Source organism: Lemur catta, chromosome 8 (genome assembly GCF_020740605.2).
Source record: "Lemur catta isolate mLemCat1 chromosome 8, mLemCat1.pri, whole genome shotgun sequence".
Classification (NCBI taxonomy): Eukaryota; Metazoa; Chordata; class Mammalia; order Primates; family Lemuridae; genus Lemur; species Lemur catta.
In genome coordinates this window covers 73,418,959-73,441,354 of record NC_059135.1, presented here as the reverse complement: position 1 = coordinate 73,441,354, position 22,396 = coordinate 73,418,959, and the positions used below count along the sequence as shown (strand labels likewise).

At 32.9% G+C, this 22,396-nt stretch overlaps 1 protein-coding gene across 6 annotated transcripts in view; it reads left to right on the top strand.

Annotated features, from left to right (window-relative positions):
* Positions 1-781: 781 nt before the first annotated feature.
* MBD5 (methyl-CpG binding domain protein 5) overlaps positions 782-22,396 on the top strand; it is a 125,297-nt gene continuing 103,682 nt past the window's right edge. For 5 of the 6 annotated variants that reach the window (XM_045559493.1, XM_045559492.1, XM_045559490.1 and 2 more), the window contains exon 1: positions 782-903. The gene's annotated coding sequence lies outside the window, so the exon portion shown is untranslated. Of the gene's footprint in view, positions 904-6,392; positions 6,412-22,396 lie in introns of those variants that run through there. The other variant, XM_045559489.1, reaches the window with a different exon arrangement.

Sequence of the window (22,396 nt, the reverse complement as noted above, 5' to 3'; positions counted from 1 at the left end):
TGGGAATACTAACACCTATATCATGGGACTGTGTGAGGGTTAAATTAGGTGATGTCGCAAATTATAAAGGCTACATATAGATATTTTATGTGCATATCATACTACATTTAAATGAGTTATTGTTCTTTGATATTTTCTCCATTTTAATTTAAAAGGTTTGGAGTTTTGGAGTTTTGATGGGGCGAAGGCAGTGGTGGTAAGACTTGGAGTTAGCCAAACTCTTTTTAATTGGGCTATAATAGAATAGCTTTGAAGTTAGGCTATGTAGGATCATATCCTAGAGCCTCAACTGCCGCATTTGAAACTGGGGATGTAAATGGCTACCTTGTATCATGATTGTGATCACCCTTGTATTTCCAGTGCTCCCCACAGTGCCTGGCACAGGGTAAGCACCTAATAAATAATGTTGAATAAATTTTGAATGAAAAATATGTTGGGAGGATTAAATGAGATGTAAAGGATCTAGCACACTGTCTAGCAGATAGTACATAAACAAAAATTGCATTTCTATTTATATTGATACATTTTAAATTATTAAACATATTTCTTCTGGTTTTATTAATACACCTGATAATAAAAAGTATAAAATTTGCTTTAGTTATTCCCAATAGGTAGTTATAGTGTTCTGAAATACGAAGATACTGGTACCATAATCCTCCCTGGTTCTTTGCCAGAGACTTATTGATGTTTAGAAATAGGAAAATACCAAATAATATTATTAAATAATTTTGAAACTCAACCTTTAAATAAATATGGGTACCTATGTTATTTCTGTTACAGAGAGCAGAGATAATCCTTTACAGGGACTCATAAAGGCATAGAGCATCTGGAGATTTACTGCTTCCATCACACTGCTGGATCTCACACAACATTGGTTATGTTTTCATCACTTCTCTCCAGAAGGTAGGAATTGTGTTTTCTTCATACAATTATAGTTTTCTTGTCATTGGACTTAATTTTTATTAAATATGGAATATATCTGACATCTATAAATTAAAATGCCAGATGTCTCCAACGGTTAAGATGCTTAAACACATTGCCTCTAAAAAATATTTCTAGTATAAAATTGATACTTGTTCACTGTTAAAAAAGATAATACAAAAAAATATAGTAATACTACCAACTTGAGGTAACTATGTATTTTGTTGTATGTCTTTCTGAACTTGTTGATATATATGTGTATTATACATAATATGTACATTCATATAATTATAATAATTATGACTAGAAACCATAGGATATGAATGCCCCGTGGCTACCCTGCTTTTATTATTTAGCAATTTATTGCAGCATTTTTTATGTCAGTAAATATCATCCACATCACCATTTTTAATGGTTGTATAATATTCTAGTATAAAGACATAGCATAAATCATGCAACCATTTTACTATTATTAAATATTTAGGATATTTCCAATTTTTCCTTGTGGTAAACATGACTTCAGTGAACACCCTTGTATGTACATATGTGTACTCATGTCTGATGATTTTTTAAAGACAATTTCTAAAGTAAATGTTGCAGAACCTTAGTTCCTAAACATGCTCTCTGATGAAAGGGTTCCATGACATAAGGAAGGACTGTTATTCACTATCTTAGAGATGTATGTACCAGTGTATACTAGTACCATATACCAAGGTCTTAGGAATTAAACTTACTTGGCCATAGAATCCTTTCTTAAAATAGCATCTGTCTTCAGGTTGTTGATAATGGTGAAGGCAATGTGGAAACAAGGGGTGTATGGGAATCTCTATAATTTCTACTCAATTTTTCCATGAACCTAACACCACTCTGCAAAATAAACTTTATTTTTTGAAAAAGCAACGTAAAAAATTTAAAAAGAGGAAAAAATTTTTAAATATCATTGTGTGAACTTACATTTAAAACTACATTTAGATTTATACATACACATGCACAAATAACATTTGTCAACATCCCACTGAACACTTTTGAAAATGCTAACTTACGGTGTTTGTGTGTGTGTGTGTGTGTGTGTATGTGTGTGTGTGTGTATATATATACATATATATATTTCCCCCTTGTTTCTTTTTTTAAAATTTTTATTTCACAGCATTGTGGGGGTACAAACACTTTGGTTACATAAATTGACTTTGCACCGCCCAACAAGCATGCCCATCCCCCAGACAGCATGCACCGTATCCATTAGGTGTGGACTTACCCATCCCCTCCCACCTGCCTGACACCCTATGAATGTTACTTCCCATATGTGCATAATAGTGTTGATCAATTGGCAAACTAGTATTTTTTTAATTTTTTAATTTTTAATTATTATGAGTACTTAATAGTTATATATATTTATAGGGTACATGTGATGTTTTGATACAGGCATGCAATGTGAATCAAATCAGGGTAATTGGGGTATCCCTCACCTCAGGTATTTATCATTTCTTTGTATTAGGAATATTCCAATTTCACTCTTTTAGTTATTTTAAAGTATACCCTAACTTATTGTTGATTATGGTCACATTGTTGTACTATCAAAGATTGTTCATTCTATCTAACTACATTTTTGCACTCATTAACCATCCCCACTTTATCCCCTCCTCCTTGCTACCCTTCCCAGCCTTTGGTAACCATCATTGTACCCTCTGTTATGGTATATTCTTAAAGATGGAATTGGTAGATCAAAGGATAAATAAATTGAAAGGCTCTACCAATTTACATGCGCACTGACAGTATATGCAAGTATGAGATTGCCACTTTCTCCATAGTTTTGTCAATATTTGGTATTAACTGTTTTATTTTTAAATAAATCTGATATGACTATGTGGCATTTTAATTTTCATTTACATTATTAATAATGAGATGAATTTTTTATATTTTTATTTGAATTTTAAGTTCTTTTATGAATATCCCATTCATGAGCCATGCCAAATTTTTCCAGGGGTCTTTGATTTTTTTTTCTTGATTGATAAAAATCAGGAATCATATTAAAAATATTAGATATGTAAGTCATACATCAATTATGGTTTTTTTTATATTTTGTTTTGATGTTTTGTGTGCTTTATTTTTGCCATATAAGGTTAGCATTTTTATGAGATTAAATCTATCATTTTTTTTTCATGGCTTCTGGTTTTGGTGTTTCTCTGTACCTTGGCTTTATTTTTAACTGTTTATTATGGAAAGTTTCAAACATAGAGGAGTTGGCAGAATAGTTAAATGAACCCGCAAGTACCTCAGTCTGGCTTTAATAATTAAGAACTCTTGGCTATTCTTGTTTCATGTATACCACCTGTATTATTCTGAAGCAAATCCCAGACGTTATATCATTTCATCTGTTAATATTTCAGCATGTACACTGACTTTAGATGTAATTTTACCTAACCCATAGTTTATATCTGCCATAATTTGTCTGGCTGAATCACTGACTTCCACTACAACATACTTACAGCGTTACATCAAACATTAGCATTAGCTAAGGTTAGTGTTACTTAATTTATAATTTTTAAATGGTCTCTATAAGAATTTAATTATACTAAATACTTATGACCAAGAAAGAATTGCATATCTCTCATGGATCAAAAGCAGAATGTTTAACATACACAAAAAGCCTCAGTTTGCTTTTTTACTGAAGTTATGTCTTATTAGAAACTATAATTCTTCTTTACACCATTATCTCTCTATCTTCAGAAGGTACTGTCCTAAATTTTCAATTGTGTTACTATACTACCATGGACTTTCCCAAGGCTTTTGAGTTTTGAGTAAAACTTTGTATATGCTTTCTCTAGAAACATAATGGTTTTGGGTTTTTAAAAAAAAATCCTTGTATTAGATAGAATATAAAATTTCATGTTTTATTATATGTGACTAATATCTGATTGATTTTTAAGGTATCAGTTCAAAAGAAGGCAATACCTTTTCAAGGCCTTCCATGGGGTGATAGTGAATCTATTAATAATAGCCCATCATAGGAAATTAGGAAAATATTTTGTGATAACTAATGCCAGAAAGAGTTCAAAATAGCATGAGTTGTTGTTTTGATACTAAGAGGAAAGATACAAAAACAAAATTAGTCTCAACTACAGAAAGAATTGGCATTACATATGAAAAATAAGGAGGGAAAATAAGTCTGAACCTTATTCATAGCTATATAAAATCATGTAAGTTTCTATAGTTAAGAAAAACCTTTGGGGTAATATAGTCAAACCATTTCATGTTATGATTGAGAAAACAAAACAGCAGAGAGTTTAACTCATTTGTCCAAAATCACACAAATTTTTTTTCCAATATTCTCAGAAGACATTTGAGAAGTAAAAAAAGTTTGTGCTTACTATGTATGAGACAATCTACTAAATACAGGTATTTTAAATCATTTGTCTCATTTAATCCTCACAATATCTCTTTTAGGTAACAACTATTAATATTCCTGTTAATATCCCTTTTATGAAAGAAAGGAATCTGACTTTAACCCAAGCAGTCTGAGACACATAACTCTCACTTTTAATCACTGTTCTTGAGAGAGGAGACTCTCTTCCCCCCCCAGCTTTATAAATGTATAATTGACAAATAAAAATTATTTATAGTATACAACATGATGTTTTGATATAAGTATACATTGTGAAATGATTAAATCAAGCAAATTACCATATCTGTCACCTCACATACTTTTTTTTGTGGTGAGAAATTTAGCAATGTTCAAGTATATAATACATTGTTTTTAACTGTAGTCACGATGCTATACAACAGATCTACAGAACTTATTCATATTGTCTAACTGAAACTTTGTACTTTTTAATCAACATCTCCTCATCCACAATTATACCCTCAGCCCCTGACAACTACCACTCTATTCTCTGCTTCTGTGGTTTAACTTTTTCAGATTCCACATATAAGTGTGATCGTGCAATATTGGCTTTTTGTGCCGATTATTTCACTTAGCTTAATGTCCTCCAGGTTCATCCATGTTGTCACAAATCTTTTTTTAAGCTGAATAGTATTCCACCTTGTATATACACCACATTTTCTTTTCCATTCATCCTTTGATGGATACTTTTATTCTATATCTTGCTCTTATGAATAGTGCTGCAGTTAACACTAAGGCTTTATTTGACATGCTTATTTCATCTCCTTTGGATATATACCCAGAAGTGGGATTACTGGATCATTTGGTAGTTTTATTTTTAATTTTTTGAGGAATCTCCATACTGTTTTCCCTAATGTCCGTGCTAATTTACACTCCCACTAACAGTGTACAAGTGTTCTTTTTTTCCCACATCCTTTCCAACACTTTTTATCTTTTGTCTTTTTGATAATAGCCATCCTAACAAGTGTGAGGTGATAGCTCGTTACGGTTTGAGAAAGGAAATTATTAAATGTGATAATCAGTAAGAAATTGCATTTCACTGTCAGCTGAAGCAGACAGTTGGTAGAAGAACAAGAAGACCATAATGGTCAATCCCAGAAATAAAGCAAGAATGGAAAATGTCAGCAGGACAGAACAAGAAATAATATATTATATAATAACCAGCAATATTATTATGTTATAATAATAAGCAAGAAATAATATATTTTACATCCTATGTAAGAAAAGTTAAAGGTCTAATTAAAGAAATTTATGGTATAATTTGACTTGAACTTACCGCCTGGTTTTCAAAGACCATTGCATTCCTAAATTCATTTTAGTATTTATAAAAATTATTTTGGTTTTTCAAATAAAAGCTGGCTTATGAAAACTGTGTTACAAAATTCTTTTACCGAACTCTTCTCCATTATCATTGCTTCTCATATCCCCATTAAGGACTTTATATATCCAGTTGCATATATTATACAATGTAGTCCTTAGGCATTTTTGTTATTAGAATATCTTTTTATAAATGGGTAAAGAAAGCCAACCCTCAAAACAGGTTGATTATTGCTCTAGGCTTTAATGCTTACTGCAGCTGGTATGTAAAAGTGCATGTGAATTAAACAAAAAATGAAGCCATGAAAACAGAAGAAAGGAAATTCAAAAATGAATTTGCAAGTTTAGTTCTAAATAGCAATCACAATTTTAGCTTGAGGCTTTTCCGGGGGATTGTGAATAATGATTAGGTGAGATTATAGGCCCCAGGCAAAGCCTCGGGACATTAGTGTGCCTAGCTAGTCATTTATCCTCAAAAAATGATCCTTAGGTTATGGGATATTGTTTGAAATGCCAGGGGGAATTAAACCTAAGTCTGTCACTTTATCCCAAGGGTCATCTCAGGAGTCTGAAGCTTTAGTGGTAAGAAAAATGTTTACCTAAACAAAAAGCCTTAGTAGACTTTTATTTACTACTACTTTTTGTTATTTTTATTGTTTGGGTATATATTTTTATTTACCTGCAGAAGGAATTATGTATGAAAATGGTAACCCCAAGAAAGTAATCACTATTGAAAATTATGTTCCACTGTGCTGAGCATCTATTCAAGGGAGGTAAGGTAAGATTTTTTAAAAAAGAGAATAAATTTCATCTCTCGTTAGATTTTCATGGGAAATTTCTATTTGAGAGAATTCTGATTTACTATCTCTTGACAAAAATATTCTTCTAGCCATATCTTATCATACAAAATTATGAACTGGTTAGTGGGGATATTTTAAAAGCCCTAAAGTCTGAAAATCATGGTTAATCATGTATTTTTATTTATCAAAACCTGTTTCCTTCTCTCTTTATAGCTATTTCCTTCTGTAAGTCTTCCATGAAAACTTTTTGACTTGAGTTGTATGAATGATCCCCTCCCTTTTTAAAAACAGTTACGTAATAAATAGTGAAAAGGAGGAAATTAACAAACCAAAACACTATTTAACTCACCCAATTTATGGGATAATAATGATGATAATAGTAATAAAAATAGCAGTGTAATAGTAATCATCTGATAATATGAAGAATAACTAGGCTTGAAATAGTGTTTACTATATGTCAGTACTATTCTGATTCATATTCTAACTCACAACTCCATTATTATCCCCAATTTCACAGAGAGGAACCAAGTCCATAGGAGACTATGTAAGAGATTAAGTAGTAATTGGTAAATCCAGGATTTGAAAACTGTACTCAAAATGTACCCTACATATAAAAACTTAGAATTTAGGGTAGTGCTTTTTATCTGCTAATACCATTTTTCTTGACCTTTTGAAATCTATTTTCCTTGACAAAACGTAAAATCTCATCATTTCTATTTCTATTCAGTTTTTACAATAAGTCAAATATAATGACTAAAACTAAATCAAAGCAATGGTAGAGAGTACTGATGTCTCCTAAACTACCCCTCTTTCCTTCTGTTCCTAGTTGAGGCTCACTAGTTTGAAATGATTGAAGTTTCATTCAGCAAATAATTACTGAGGGCCTACTGTGTGTCAAACATTATTCTAGGAGCTGTTATTTAAATTGAAAACAAATTAGTTCTGAACTAGGAGCAAGACAGGAAAACTGGACAACTTTCTAGTGACTTATAAAGTCTTCCCAAAACTTCAAATGCAAGTTCAAATGCATGAACAAAAAATCCATTGCAGAACTAGGTGGATATTGCTCACAATGTGGGAATGCCTGTACCACTATCCTCTTCTGCTAGCACAAATAAAAATAGTTGGATCTATTCAGATTTAAATTATTAGGATTATTTCTCACTGTCATGTTAACTATTACTTAGTATGGTTAGATTTGCAAGACTGCTCTAAAAAAATTTCTTAATTCTTCCAAGGCACCAAGCCTATAATTAAAGTAGCAGCCATTCATTCTATGTAACTTCGTTGAATGGCCACTGTGGAAGAAAATTGACCAGCATTTATTTGAAAATGCTGGGCATGAGAAGCCTTCAAAGGTGTATTCTAATTTGGAGGAGGATCAGAATGTATAGGGCTTTAATAGGAGGGTTCAGCCAAAGTTCAGTTAGTTTTGGAAAGAGTTGACCAGGGATGGTTCTTGCAAGAGGAAGGAATTGTTCTTGCAGATTTGTAGCCACTGTTTGGGCAATCTGGATTTTATCAAGAGGGGAGGAGTAGAACAAATAGAGGCTAAAGTTATGTGCAAGAAGAGATGGGGAGGAACAACCACTGGAGACAGGATGTGAGAGAGTCAAAGTGGAAAATTCTCAGTCCTTCAGGGTCTCATATCACTCCATACAAAGCATCCTTCATGCTAAGGATGTAGAGATAAAGAAGGTAGTCACAGTTCCTGATTTTATTAAACACAAAATTACACAATTACTTATTTCACTTGCATAGTACAAGGTGATGGGAGAAGGACCTACATAATGTGGGAGAGTCATGCAAAGCATCCCTGAAGAAGGGGAATTTTAACTGAAACCTGAGAGATGAGTAGGATTTCATTAGGTAAAGTAGCAGTGGAGAGTAGTATAGGCAAGGGCTGCATTATGATTTTTACGGGCTCTAGATACTTCGCCTTCATGGGCCCCTTCCATAAAAAAATTAAAAATTATGTTTTGTAACTTCTGTGGTATAAAGATGAACATATTAATATTGTATACTAAAAATTTTTCCTTTGACATAAAAGTTCTTTTTTTCCTTCTTATTTTAAAAGAAATTAAAACATTTTCGTGGGCCTCTTAAAATATTGTGAACCCTAGGCACTGTGCCTACTGTGCTTAATGGATAAGTTGGCACTGGAGATGGGAAACATTGGGCCAAGAACATTTCGGATAGAGGGAATAGCATATAGGGAAGCTTCCAGGGCCTAACTTGCTCGGGGAATTAAAAAGAAACCAACATGGTTACAGGAGAGAGTGCAGGGGAAGGTGGCATGAGGGAGGCTGGTGAGGTAGGCAGGGCCCTGTAGGCCATGCTTAGGATTCTGACCTTTATCCTAGGAGTGATGGAGGGTGTGTGTGTGAGTAGGTGTGTGTTTAAATCAAATTAATATATGCACCTGGTTAAAAAATCAATGCTTCTTTGACCCAGCTTTTCCCACTTAAGGTTCACTTTTCTTGCCACTTTTTCTTTGCTATTTATCTTCATTTATCCAGGCAAAAGTAATTTGCTTCTACCTCAAAATTTTTATTTATCACTTTTAGACATCATATATTAACACAGACACATAAAGGAGGTATTATACACTGACTCACCCTACCCCACCTCCACCTTTCTGTCCCTATCAATCTCCCTTTAGTTTTATCTCTGTTTTTAGTTTCTCTGTTGTAAATATGAATTATAAACTAATAATTATTTTATTATTTGTCCCATTAACTATCAATGCTGCTTTGTGATTATCCCCTCTGTCAGATGAGGATATTAGTAAACCCACCTTCTTCTTCAGCTGCTCTCCCTTCATGGCTTTGTTATCAGTTCTTTCATTTCTGTATTTCTCAAATTATGCCATTTATATCTACTTTATAACCATAATTAAGCATTTACATGTGCAAAGGGCTTTTCCATTTGTTATTCCCTCTACCTGAAACATAAATTCACTCAGATGATCACATCACTTGATTCCTCTTTTTCTTAAGTTCTTAACCCAAATGGTAGCTGTTCCGTAAGGCCTTCCCTGGCCATCCTATTTTAAATAGCAACTCGCTTACCTGGGACTCTTGCTCTGCTTTCCATGTTATATTTTTCTTCATGGTCCTTGTTGTTAATATAAATTACATATTTTTATTTTACTTAATGAAATGATTGTCACTCTCCCTCACTGGACTGTCAGATTCAAGAAGGTAGGATTATCTATTCTAATTAATTTGTTTGATTTTCTTTATTATTTTTCTCATCATTACTGTAATCTTAGTAGCTAAAACAGTGCCATATACCCAGCTGGCAAGAACTATTATTTTAATTAATGATTAATTACAGTGCCAAGTAGTCTTTTTTGGTTATATTTATTACCTAAGTAATTTTTCAATTTTTCTAATTTAAATTTTAGCACACATTTAGAAGGTGCTATTTTTGGCTACCTGCTCTATATCAGAGACTGTCTAAAAACTGCTGACTTCTTGTTTATGGTATAGTCTTAACAACCATTCTGTTAAAAGTTGTAGAAAAGGCAACACCTGTAAAGACTATGATTTTACTACCATCTAAGTATTTGTCATCTTAATTCTAGTTTCTCTGGGATTCCAGGTTACAAATCATCTTCCCCTCTGAAATGGGAAGTTAATGCTTCATTGTCTTCTAAAATTCATTGATACTAGCTTTAGTCTTTTGTAGATCATCTGCTCTTTTCCTCTGGCTTTTAAGGTCTACTCTTGTTTGTTTTTCTTGATGTTTTGCAATCCCTAATATGTGTCTAGGTGTAGGCTTTTTTCCATTCATGTTTTATTCAGTGGGTATTTTCTTCTAAGAAGTTGTGTCCTTCATCCCTAGAAAATTACCTTTTATTATTTTATTAGTAATTTCCTCCCACCCCCCCCCACCTTTTTCTTGTTCTTTCCTTCTGTAAATTCCATTATTCTATGATGGAGCACATGAAATGACCATCTAAAGTCTCATCTTTTCAATGATACTTTCTCTTCCTTTTTTTTTTTAATCTACTTCTTGGAAATGTTCTCAACTCCCAAAGCAAAAGAAAAAAAGCTTCATAGAAGGGTTGAAATATAAAATTATGTTTTCATTTTTTAAAAGTCTTTAATATTCTCTTTGGTTCCTGTTTGTCACTTGTTTGTTTGATTGTTTTAAGAAGAAGAGGGTAGTGGTTAAAAGTACAGTTTCTGGAGCCAGACTGACTGAATTTGAATACCCATCTCCCACATCTCTGTGATCTTGAGCAGTTTAAAATTCTCTGTTTCTGTCCTCCTCTGAAATGAAGATAATAATAGTATACCTATCTCAGAATTCTGAGAATTGAGTTAATAAATGTAAAACACTAAGGATGATAACTGGAATGTAGTAGGCCTTGTATGTATTTGCTATTATCGTTACTATTACAATCATCATCGTGTTTTTGTTTTTTTTTTTTTTTTGGAGACAGAATCTTGCTCTCTTGCCCCGGGTGGAGTGCAGTGGCATCATCATAGCTCACTACAACCTCAACTCCTGGGCTCAGGGGATCTTGCCTCAGCCACACCAATAGCTGGGACTACAGGTGTGCACCACCACACCTGGCTATTTTTTTCTATTTTTAGTAGAGATGGGGTCTCACTCTTGCTCAGGATGGTGTCAAACTCCTGGCCTCAAGCAGTCCACCTGCCTTGGCCTCCCAGAATATTAGGATTATAGGCATGAGCCATTGCGCCTGGCCCCATCATCATTATTATTTTATGCATCTGATATTTTCTCACTGTTCCTGAAGATACTAGCTAGAGTTCTTCTTCTGTTTTTTTATCATGGGTACATAATAGTAGACTTTTATTTATTTATTTATTTACTTTTATTTATTTATTTTTTTTACTTTTTATTCCTCTTTCTTTTTACCCAAATCCATGCACACTCAAGTCCCATAGAGTTCTTTTTAAAGTTCACTTTTTTCCCCTAAATAAAACTTTTCTTATGGTTTATCTTCTTTTTCTGTTTATTTATCATTATTTCTCTTTCTTTTATGCAGGAGGCTTTCTTGAACTATCTGGCAACCCTTACTTACAGGTTCATATTTAACAGTGAAACAATAAGTGGCTGATTGGAAACTTTGCATACAAAATCAGCTTTTCCTGGTTTCAGGTGCTTTGGGGTGCTTGGGCCAGGGAACTAGCCATTATAGACATTAGAGAGTCCTTTCCAGGCTAGACACCAAGTTATTCTTTACTTTAGGATTGATTTCTTCCAAAAGGAACCCTTTAATTTTTGCTTGGGAAATAAATGCCTTACTCCAATGGATGGAGATGCTATTCCTTATATTAATACAAATATTCAGTTAATCTCCCCATTTTTGGCCCCACCTCTCACTGCTGCCCTCTAACCAAGCATCTCTAAGTCCCTGAACCTCTCTGAGGTTCTACAGATTGACAAGTCCTGTCTACTATAGACCTAGGCTTCCTGTGCCCATGTCAGCAGTTCCTCTCTATTTTCCTGCTCACATTAATGTATTGAAATGTCTCATCTGTTGATGGCCTATCCTCCCTCTCTTGTGTTATAATTTGTTTTTTTATTCCTGTACTATCATTTTAATGGGTCTTTAAAAAAGTAAAAACACGTGCAGTCTACCTGCCATCTTTAACTAGAAATCATTGAAAGTTTGTAAGCAGAAAAATGACCAGATCAAATGGCATTTCACAAAAATCACTCTAAATAGGGTTTTAATTATAGCAGCATACACTAACAAACTTGGTTTTCCTGCATGTAATTATGTGATGCTTACAACACCACACAAGACATAGCTAATTAAGCTATTTATTAAAATAATGACATTATTAATATATTCTTAGATATAAACAAATAAGTGCATTAATATTTAAATAATGCAGTCACCTAGGAACAAGTTAAATACAGTACTTTCTCCTATTGAAAGCAAAATATAATTATTCCCCAGGCCAAAACCAAAGTGACTTTTTTCAGAAATAATTTAATCCCTACCTACTTTACCAGTGCTTTCTGCCTATCACTTGATTCCAGCCCATCTATTATCCTTGAACATAAATGTTATTTTGCACTGAATAGCAAAAAATTAGCATTAAACCAGCCTTGGGCTTCTAGAAATGTATAGTCTTTTACTTACAGTTAGTTAACAGCAATGAAGATCAAAATTCTATCTCATAGGGTGGCAGTGATGACTAAAATGAGATAAAATATATAATGTTCATTTTTGCCCTTTTCTATATACAATATACCTGTTTTTGTTTTTTGGTTGTTGCTGTTGTTTTTCTTTTCTTTTTTTTTTTTTTTTTTTAAGACAGAGTCTTACTTTGTTGCCCAGTCTAGAGTGCCGTGGTGTCACTCTAGCTCACAGCAACCTCAAACTCCTGGGCTCAAGCAATCCTTCTGCCTCAGCCTCCCAAGTAGCTGGGGCTACAGGCATGCGCCACCATGCCCGGTTAATTTTTTTCTATATATTTTTATTTGTCCAGCTAATTTCTTTCTATTTTTACTAGAGACGGGGTTTTGCTCTTGCTCAGGCTGGTCTTGAACTCCTGACATTAGCAATCCTCCCGCCTCGGCCTCCCAGAGTGCTAGGATTACAGGCATGAGCCACTGTGCCCGGCCCAATATACCTGTTTTTAAGCCACCTCTAAAATATCTCCATAACTAGAGTGAATTCTCTAATCAAAATCCCCTAACTTGTATTTATATGAAAATTTTGGTGCTTTAAAAGGAAACCATTGCCAATTAATGGATTGTTACATGAAAAAAGTATTTTTCCTGCTTTCTTAAGTCTTAAGACTTTGCAGTCTTAAGGAGCTACTTTGTGTACTTGATTAAAAGAAACTTGAAAGTTTTCATGCCATTAAAGAAACAGCCATTGATTATAGCCAGTTGTGTAGATCTTTTTGATAATATAGATAATCTCTTTATCAAAGTACTATCTCTATAAATCTTACTCATTTAAATGTGGCTTTTCATTGTTACCCATCATAATTGTTGTAGTGACATATGATTGCCCTTTATTTATTGCCTTTCAAATAGACTAAGAAAAGTGCACTTGGACAAGTTGTTTTAACTTCTATCTCCCTTAAAGAGAACTACATGTCTGTAAAACTTATATGTGGTAGCAGTTTTATTATAGACTATTAGGGACTCTTGTTTTGCTGAAAAGCATATTTGCTTCCTGTCCTTCACATGAAAATTTAGAGAAAGAGCAAGGAGAAACTTTAAATCTGTAACCTAATAAATTCAGTAAATTTCAAGGAAAATAACAAAATTAGACTAAAGACCAGTCCAGTCTGCAAATATCTGTAATTATGTGATTATGACTAAAAGAAATTATAAAAGCATTGTGCATTTTTCATAATTAAAATATATTATAAACCTTCTATGTCTCTTTCATATCAATAAAAAAGATTATAATTTCAAATATTATCATATTTATTTGCCTTTAAGTGCAAGCTATAGTTTCTGTTTACTGCTAACTATTGCAGGATTTTCCCCTAAATTGCATATGCTTTTTGATTAACAATACTTTTATTTTTAGGATATGTACTTCTTATCTGCTCCTGACCATTCATTCAGTATACACATACACATCTGAGAGAGCAGAAAAAATAAAAAACATTTCAGTAAGTACATAACACTCCTCAAATGTTTTATTCAGTTTACATAATAGATGAGAGGTTCATTTTTTTTAGGCTACTATCTTCATTTATATGTAAAAATTATTATTTTAAAAATCATGGTATGCTAGGTTTTTTCATAATTTCAATATTATTATGATTTTTGGTGGCTATACAGAAATATTCCTGCTTTTTTTTTTCCTATTCACAGTATTCAAAGTAGTTCATGTGACCTAGATATTGAAAATCTAGGTGGAGTGTGCTGCATTGCTGATATTTACTGTGAAACCGCAGAAACATTCTGGTTCCACATGCTAGAATTGCAGGGTGCACACTGTTTAATATTGCTGGTATTTTAAAAGGTCTCTGATAGTCTATATAATCATTTTTAAGCTGGCATTAAAATATTGTTAGAAATATTCAAAAAATAACTACATAAAAAATGTAATGCTTTCATATTTCAGTTAAAATGCATATGCAATCAATGTTCATTTTTTAGTTTTAAATCATGGGAAGACTTATGGGTTTTCCCCTCACTATTTACTTTGTATTTGAATTATGTTAATCTGCTAAATTTAGAAATTTGACCACAATAGGGCACAATTGATCTGTTGCCATTTCTTAATTTGAGGTGAATTCTGTATTCTGTTGAATTTTTAAAAAATAAAATATTATCCAGAGTCTGCATTGTAAAATTATATTCATCAAGAAAAGCTAATTTTATCATCTCTCAAATTGGTATAGAGCATCTTTCACTGTTGTTGTTGTTGAGACAGTTTCTCTCTCTCTGTCGCCCTAGCTAGAATGCAGTGGTGTCATCATAGCTCACAGCAACCTCAAACTCCTAGGCTCAAGCGATCCTCCTGCCTCAGCTTCCCTACTAACTGGGACTACAGGCACACACCATCACACCTGATGAATTTTTATATTTTTTTATAGAGGTAGGGTCTTGTTCTTGCTCAGGCTGGTCTTGAACTTCTGACCTCAAGTGTCTTTCTTTTTTTTTAATTTTTTTTATTTTTAATTCCTATGGGTACCTAATAGTTGTATATCCTTATAGGGTACATGTGATATTTTGATATAGGCATACAATGTGAATTAATCAAATCAGGGTAATTGGAGGTGTACGTCACCTCAGGCATTTATTATTTCTTTATGTTAGGAACATTCCAATTCCATCCTTTTAGTTATTTTAAAGTATACTCTTATTTATTCTTGATTATAGTCACCTTGTTGTGCTATCAAATATTGTTCATTCTAACTATCTAACTATATTTTTACACCCATTAACAATCTCCACTTTATCCCCCACTCTCCACTACCCTTCCCAGCCTATGGTAACCATCACTCCACTCTGTCTCCATGAGATCAATTGTTTTTAATATTTAGCTCCCACACATGAGTGACAACATGCGAGATTTGTCTTTCTGCACTTGGCTTATTTCACTTAACATAATGTTCTCTAGTTCCATCTATGTTGTTGCAAATGGCAGGATTTCATTGTTTTGTGGCTTTATAATATTCCATTGTATAGATGTACCACATTGATGGAAATGTGGAAACATTGCTGGAAACATAGGTTGATTCATTGATGGAAACATAGGTTGGAAATTCATTGATGGAAACATAGGTTGATTCCAAATATTGGCTATTGTGAATAGTGCTGCAATAAACATGAGTGTGCATTCAATATAATTATTTCCTCTCCTTTGGATATATACTCAGCAATTGCTGGGTCACATAGTAGTTCTATCTTCAGTTTTTTCAGGAACCTCTATACTGTTTTCCACAGTGGCTGCACTGACTGACATTCTCACCAACAGTGTAGGAGGGTTTCATTTTTCCACATCCTCACCAGCATTCGTTATTATCTGTCTTTTTTTTCCTCTTCTTTTTTTTATTTCAGCATATTATGTGGGTACAAAAGTTTAGGTTACGTATATTGCCCTTGCCCCTGCCCTCACCGAATCAGAGCTTCAAGCATTACCTGTCTTTTTGATAAAACCAATTTAACTGGGGTGAGAGGATATCTCATTGTAGTTTTGATTTACATTTCTCTGACGACTAATGATGTTGAGCACTTTTTCATATCCCTGTGGCAATTTGTTTGTCTTCTTTTGAGAAATGTCTTTGCATTTCTGTAGCCCATTTTTAATTGGATTATTTTATTTTTTCCTATGGAGTTGTTGGAGTACAACATCTCTTTCTAAAAATCAGCTTTTACATCAAGAAGTCATACTCTCCCAGTATGGAAAGCTATTTCATCCTTTAATACTTCTGTATGAAAAATAAAACCCTGAAAGGAAAGCATTGAGTGAGTTAAGGCATATGCACAGGTAATTGACTTTGAGGTAGAGAATCATATATATACTGAAAGAATCTATTTTTTCTCTTTATTTATTGCAAAAAATTATAAAATAAAAATGATAATGTCACAATTCTTAGATGAGAAAATTAAAGCACAGATATGCTAAGGATCAACTCTGTAGTTTTGTCTGTACTCTTGATGACAGAAAGAAGATTAGCTTGCCAAAGAAATTCATAGGTTTCTTTGTTTAGCCAGGGAGAAATGCAAAGTAAAAAGGCGGATGACCAGAATCAGTATTGAGATGTTTAAGGCCATAAGCTGGAAACTCAGAGCCCAGAATCAAATCTGAATTTAAGGAGAGACAGAAATAAGTAAGGAATGCACCAGGGTGAGGCAGAAGCTGAAATGAATCAGATGCAACCAGCAAATAAACAATAAACAAATGCAAGAGAGTAACCCAAAGTGAAGTCTCTAAACAAAGTATGGGACAGAGCATAGTAATACCTTGTTGGGAGTGGGCATGGAAGAGTTATTGGGACTAGAAACTTCCTAGAATTGAATAGTAAATCTAGGTCTGGTTTGTTTCCAGCTGCTGGTTGAATTTGCTCTTCGTTTCTTCCAAATCAGTGTTTCCCGAATCTATTTCAATGTACTGGGTCACATTGTTCCAGATATGTGAGAAAAGAACATTCATATTAGAAGGCCAAACCTTAGAAATTTATCCCTTAGTCTTTGTCCAAATCAATAAAATTATAAAGCAAATTATTATGGTGACTAATTTCCCTCCCTCAAGAAAAGGTAATTTATAGTATATTTGTGAGCCATATTAAATTCTTTATGTTCAATATACCATATGAATTCAGAATACTAATATTTTAAGTGAATGCACTTAGAGGATGCACAATAAATAGTTATTTCAAAAGATACATAAAACTGCTATATACATTCTCTCCCCAACTCCCGTGCCTCCTACTACACATTTACTCATTCTTCATCCCTCACTTTACCTGGCTAATTCAAATGTAACAAAAGCTTCATCCAGGAACATTTTTTTTCTTCTACATTTTATACTAAATCATTGTCACCATTCTATAAAGTTATAGAGTTACATATTAAAGGTGATAAGTGTGTTAAATGTATGAAAAGTGATAAGTTATGTATTAAATTGAGAAACATGTTTTTTAAGACTTTCTGTGTACCAGAGATTGCCTAGTTGTTGATACTTGCTTTGTGTCATAAATTGCCATAGTATGTTTTTATTTTTAAAATGGGATAATTATTAATATATCAATTTTAAATATTTTAAGTATATCACAATTTTTAAAAGCCTGGCACAATATATATATTTACATTATGTTTTACTTCCTTTACCTTTCTCAAAATATAAATTCTGCCTTCTTTGTACTTAGGAGCTATCTGGCCTTTATTCCCAGATATGTGGTATTATACTTTTCTGTTTAGAAGTCAAATAGTACTTTTTGGTTATTTTGACAATGCGGGTTGATAAGTCAAAGTAAATTCCAAATGACTAAATTGTACTATAACCTAATTTTAAAAAGACATTTACCATTTAATAGATAATCCACAGAAAAAATATTATTATAGATTCATATATCACCTGCTATTATTTTTGAATGAGCCTCTAAAACAAAGCAAAAGTGTATGTAAGAGGGATAAACTAGGAACCAAGTCATTGTGAATATGAGTATATTTGAAGCAGGATTTTAAAATTGTTTTGATGCTTCTTTGTAAGAAGGAATATTATTATTGTTAACACTGTAAATGTTAAAAGAGATAAAGGATTGTTTCCTCATGGAAAATTTAATAGCTTTCCAACAAAAAGTAAATGTATAAGCATTTCAACAAATAAATATTTTAATAATTTTTCTTTTTTCTTTTACAATCACAAATGAATATTTTTATTTTCCACTGTATCTTACTTTTTTAAATTCCACCAAGAATTTTAAAGTCTGCATTCAAAATATACTGGACAAAACATTTTAATATTCTTTCCCTATTAATGACCATATAATTTCTATGAGAAAATGGTCATGTACCATTATGTAAAATTATTATATGGAGTTAAATCTTGGAGCTCTTATTTACAATAGAAAGAATTAAGCATCAGTGTTGACCTACTTTTTTTTTTCTCAATTAGATTTTTTTTTTTTTTTTTTTTTTTTAGCAAGAGAATGACTGTCTCACACGAGGAGATGAAGCTGGAATTTTTATTGTAACATGTTAAGAGGGAGAAACTCTTGCTCTTTCTCTGTAATCTGGCTATACAGTTACACCATATCAACAACCAGCAGATGGAGAAAAAGAATACTCTAGGAAGCTGGGCTATAAATACTAGGTTAATTCCAGAACTTCCAAGATTTTCAAGATTTTGTTAAAGCTTCCCTAAACTGTATGATCTTTTAGTAAGAAATGTATAACTTAGAGTGGGTAAGAAGGGCACAGAATTTCAAGTTGAAGCCTGTTTATTGTATCAGATGGTTTCATCATCTTCTTTCACTTAATGAGAGAGCTATTTTTGGTTCTCTGGACTCCTGATTTGTGTAAGTCCAAAAAAATAACTCCATCAGGAATAGAAAAATGATTTTTTTCCCTCTACCCATAGTATGATTCTCTTATACACCTAGTGGCCTTCCTGTAAAAACATGAACATATTAAATTTACCCTTGGTGTTGGTGATGGAATGCCCTGTTGAGAAAGCTGCTTTGGCTTGTATTTTTTTATTCATTCAGCTTAAATCATATACATATGTGCCTCCTACTGTGGTTAAAGTTATACACATGGAAGATACAGTTCCCATTCTCAAGTTTTTTGAGACAAGCAAACTGAACCATGACAATACAATATAATAAATGTGATCAAAGTAAGCAAAATACACTATGGAGATATGTAGTAAGAACTCCTAACCCATACTGGGTAGTTGTGGAAGTCAGTGATTTAGATTACCAAAGATAGGATTAGAAAAATATGAAGTGAATTTTGTGATCCACATCAGCTTAGGTCAAAATAAACATTAGTTTTATTAACCTTACCAGTTCATTGAATGTCCAGGATGTCGTAAAATGTTAACAACAAATATAATCTTATTTATATTAGATACTTAAAATAATAACAAAGGTATTTTTCCTAAGAAAATATTTTTTCTATTTCTTCTGATTGTTGGGCTCTTTGTGGGTTAACTGGTATACACCAGTTCAGGCCACACAAACATAGCATTGGCTTTCAGAAGGATGCAGGGGAAAAAATATGGGTTTATTAGTGAAAATCCATCTTTTACTACTAGAAACACAACTCAGATTCATGGCCTACTAAATGGTTGTTAGATCATTAGCTTCATCCTTGTGTGACAAGAACAGTACATTCATGCTTATACCATGAGCCTTCACCAGTAGGAAAAGCGTTATGATGCATTGTTTCTGAAAGGTAGTAGTGGTGACCTTGGAGAAAAGACCTTGAACAGAAAGGGAGATTGCCAAATATAAGAAACAGTGGGAATGTAGAATTAAGATGAAAGATAAGAGGTTGAGAAAGCTGAGCAAAGAGAATGTGAATTTAAGTGAAATGAGGTAAGTGGAAGACAATATAGTGGGCTTAGGAAGCTTGGATAGTTTAATAGTTAAAGATTATGAAAAAAAGACTTCATAGAAAGTCACTTGTTCTTAAAGTTGGGATGTTGGACCGTCATTGTTATTTTCTATAATTCTTCCTCTGATTTTTCCACTAACTCTGCTAGCAAGGCAACTGAGGAACAGTAATTTAGCCTCTGAGCAGTTGTTCTAATTAGCTCTCTGTAATGTAACAAAGACCTGCATCTTTTCTTTTGGTTACATGTTGTAATAAACACATAGTTACCTGTATATACTCCTTATCTACATTTTTAACGAATTATATTTTGACGTGGCTACAAAATTGAATTTTAACTTTGGTGAAAAAACAGACTTTAGTAAAAAATGAAAAATCAGTTCTATAATACCACAGGAAACCAAGAAGGCCTATTTTTGAATAGGCATCAATATTCAAAGCTTTCAGAGAGCTAACAGAATCAATATCTTTGATAAGATTTTATTGATTTATATTTTATTTCCACTCATGATTTTGGTAAATTTCAGTCAATTCAGGGTATAATAGTTCTTGTTCAGTGATAACATTGCATTACAGTGAGAAGTATATATTGGATAATGAGATAATGGCATAACACAGTAATGATCTTTGCTGATTTGCATCAGTCGTGGGGAACAATACAGACATGTCCTTCTATATTTGTTACTGAAAGGACAAGTTTTACAAATACCATTTTAGCTTTCATTTATCTTACATTATATATATTATCCTTTCAGTAATAGATAAACCATAAGACTGTCTGGACCATACTATGTTAGAGTCTTTAAGATTTTCAAAATTTCAAACTAATGGTACAGATGTGGCATAAATATTTATGATGGTTTAAACCAAAAAAATGGACAGCCTTCTGTCTATATGTACATCTTTTTTAGAGACTCTTATGATGAGTGACATTTATTAAAAGATCGTTAATGAAAACACAAATCAAATAAGCTACTCTCATTAGTGATCAGGGGACTATTATCCTTTTTTATGTTTATAAATTAGAATGATTCATAATACTTCATCTGACTTTGTGGCCTTCTACCCTCTCTCCTTGTTCAGTGTGTTGCTTTTAAGTAATGAATCTAGGCTTACCTGATTTCAGTAGTAACATAATACAGGTTGAGTGTCCCTAGTCTGAAAATCCAAAATGCTTCAAAATCTGAAACTTTAAAGCACCAATGTGAGGTTCAAAGGAAATGCTCATTGAAATATTTCAGACTTTGGATTTTTGGATTAGGGATGCTGAACTAGTATGTATAATGCAAATATTCCAAAGCCTGAAATCCAAAACACTTCTGGTCCCATGCATTTCAGATAAGGGATACTCAACCTATATACTGCAATGTTTGATTGGGTTAGAGTGACTTACTAGATGCCAATCTGCCAAACTCAAAATGTTGCACATTGCACACAAGTACAAGTACTAAGTACAGAACTCAGTATGTTGCACACAAGGCCCATTTACTTGTTCCAAAGTAAATATGTCTATGTCTGTCTGTATACATACACATGAAAATGCATATGCCCACATATCTTTTAATACAAAGTCAGACAGAGGGTGGAACAATTCTGAATGTATATGTAGATGTTTAACAATCCTCAGTCATCTAATTATCCCTTATGATGTGAAAGACCCTTGAGCAATATGAGACTAGGTTCTATTTTTCTTGTTAGGATTCTAAGATGTCCAGTAGGTTTTTTTTAACTGCTAGGATTCTAAGATCTCCACTAGGTTTTTTTTTAACTGCCATAAATTATAGTTAGTTAATAAGTGCTTATTGAACACTTTCTAAGTATAATCTAAAATTTAAAGTGATACTAAAAAGAAGAAAATCGAGGCCTAGCCCCTGTTGACCTTCCATTTCAGTGTTTTCCCACAGTAGGAGAGCATGAAGGTGACCAGTCTGCTCGCTCCCTCACCCTGAAGTTAAGGTGGGGAGGACAGAGTAGCTCTTCTCAGGACTCTGGGATACTGAGGACGATGATCTTTCAGGCAGATATGCAAATTGATACAATCAATACAAAATAATAATAGTCCAAATTATACTGTCCTCTTGAATTATCATATCTAGCTTCCTTTCTGCCATGCATATGACTATACTTACATTTTAGATTATTTCTTTTCTTTTTACTTCTTTGTGTGCTTTTTTCTTAACATTAGAAAATAATATTATTTTAAGTAATTGATCATTCATCCAACTTAGTGATATTATTTTGAATTCATTTAACTTCTTAGCTAACATTATCTAATGCCTGCTATGTATAAATATTATGTTAAATATTGATCCTGAATGTCACAACCCTGGACTTTTCATATTTTAGCATCCTCTTCAGAGTATAATACATGTCATTAGTTAAAATACTGTACTCACCAGCTCTAAAACACCCTCGTTTAATAGCATGT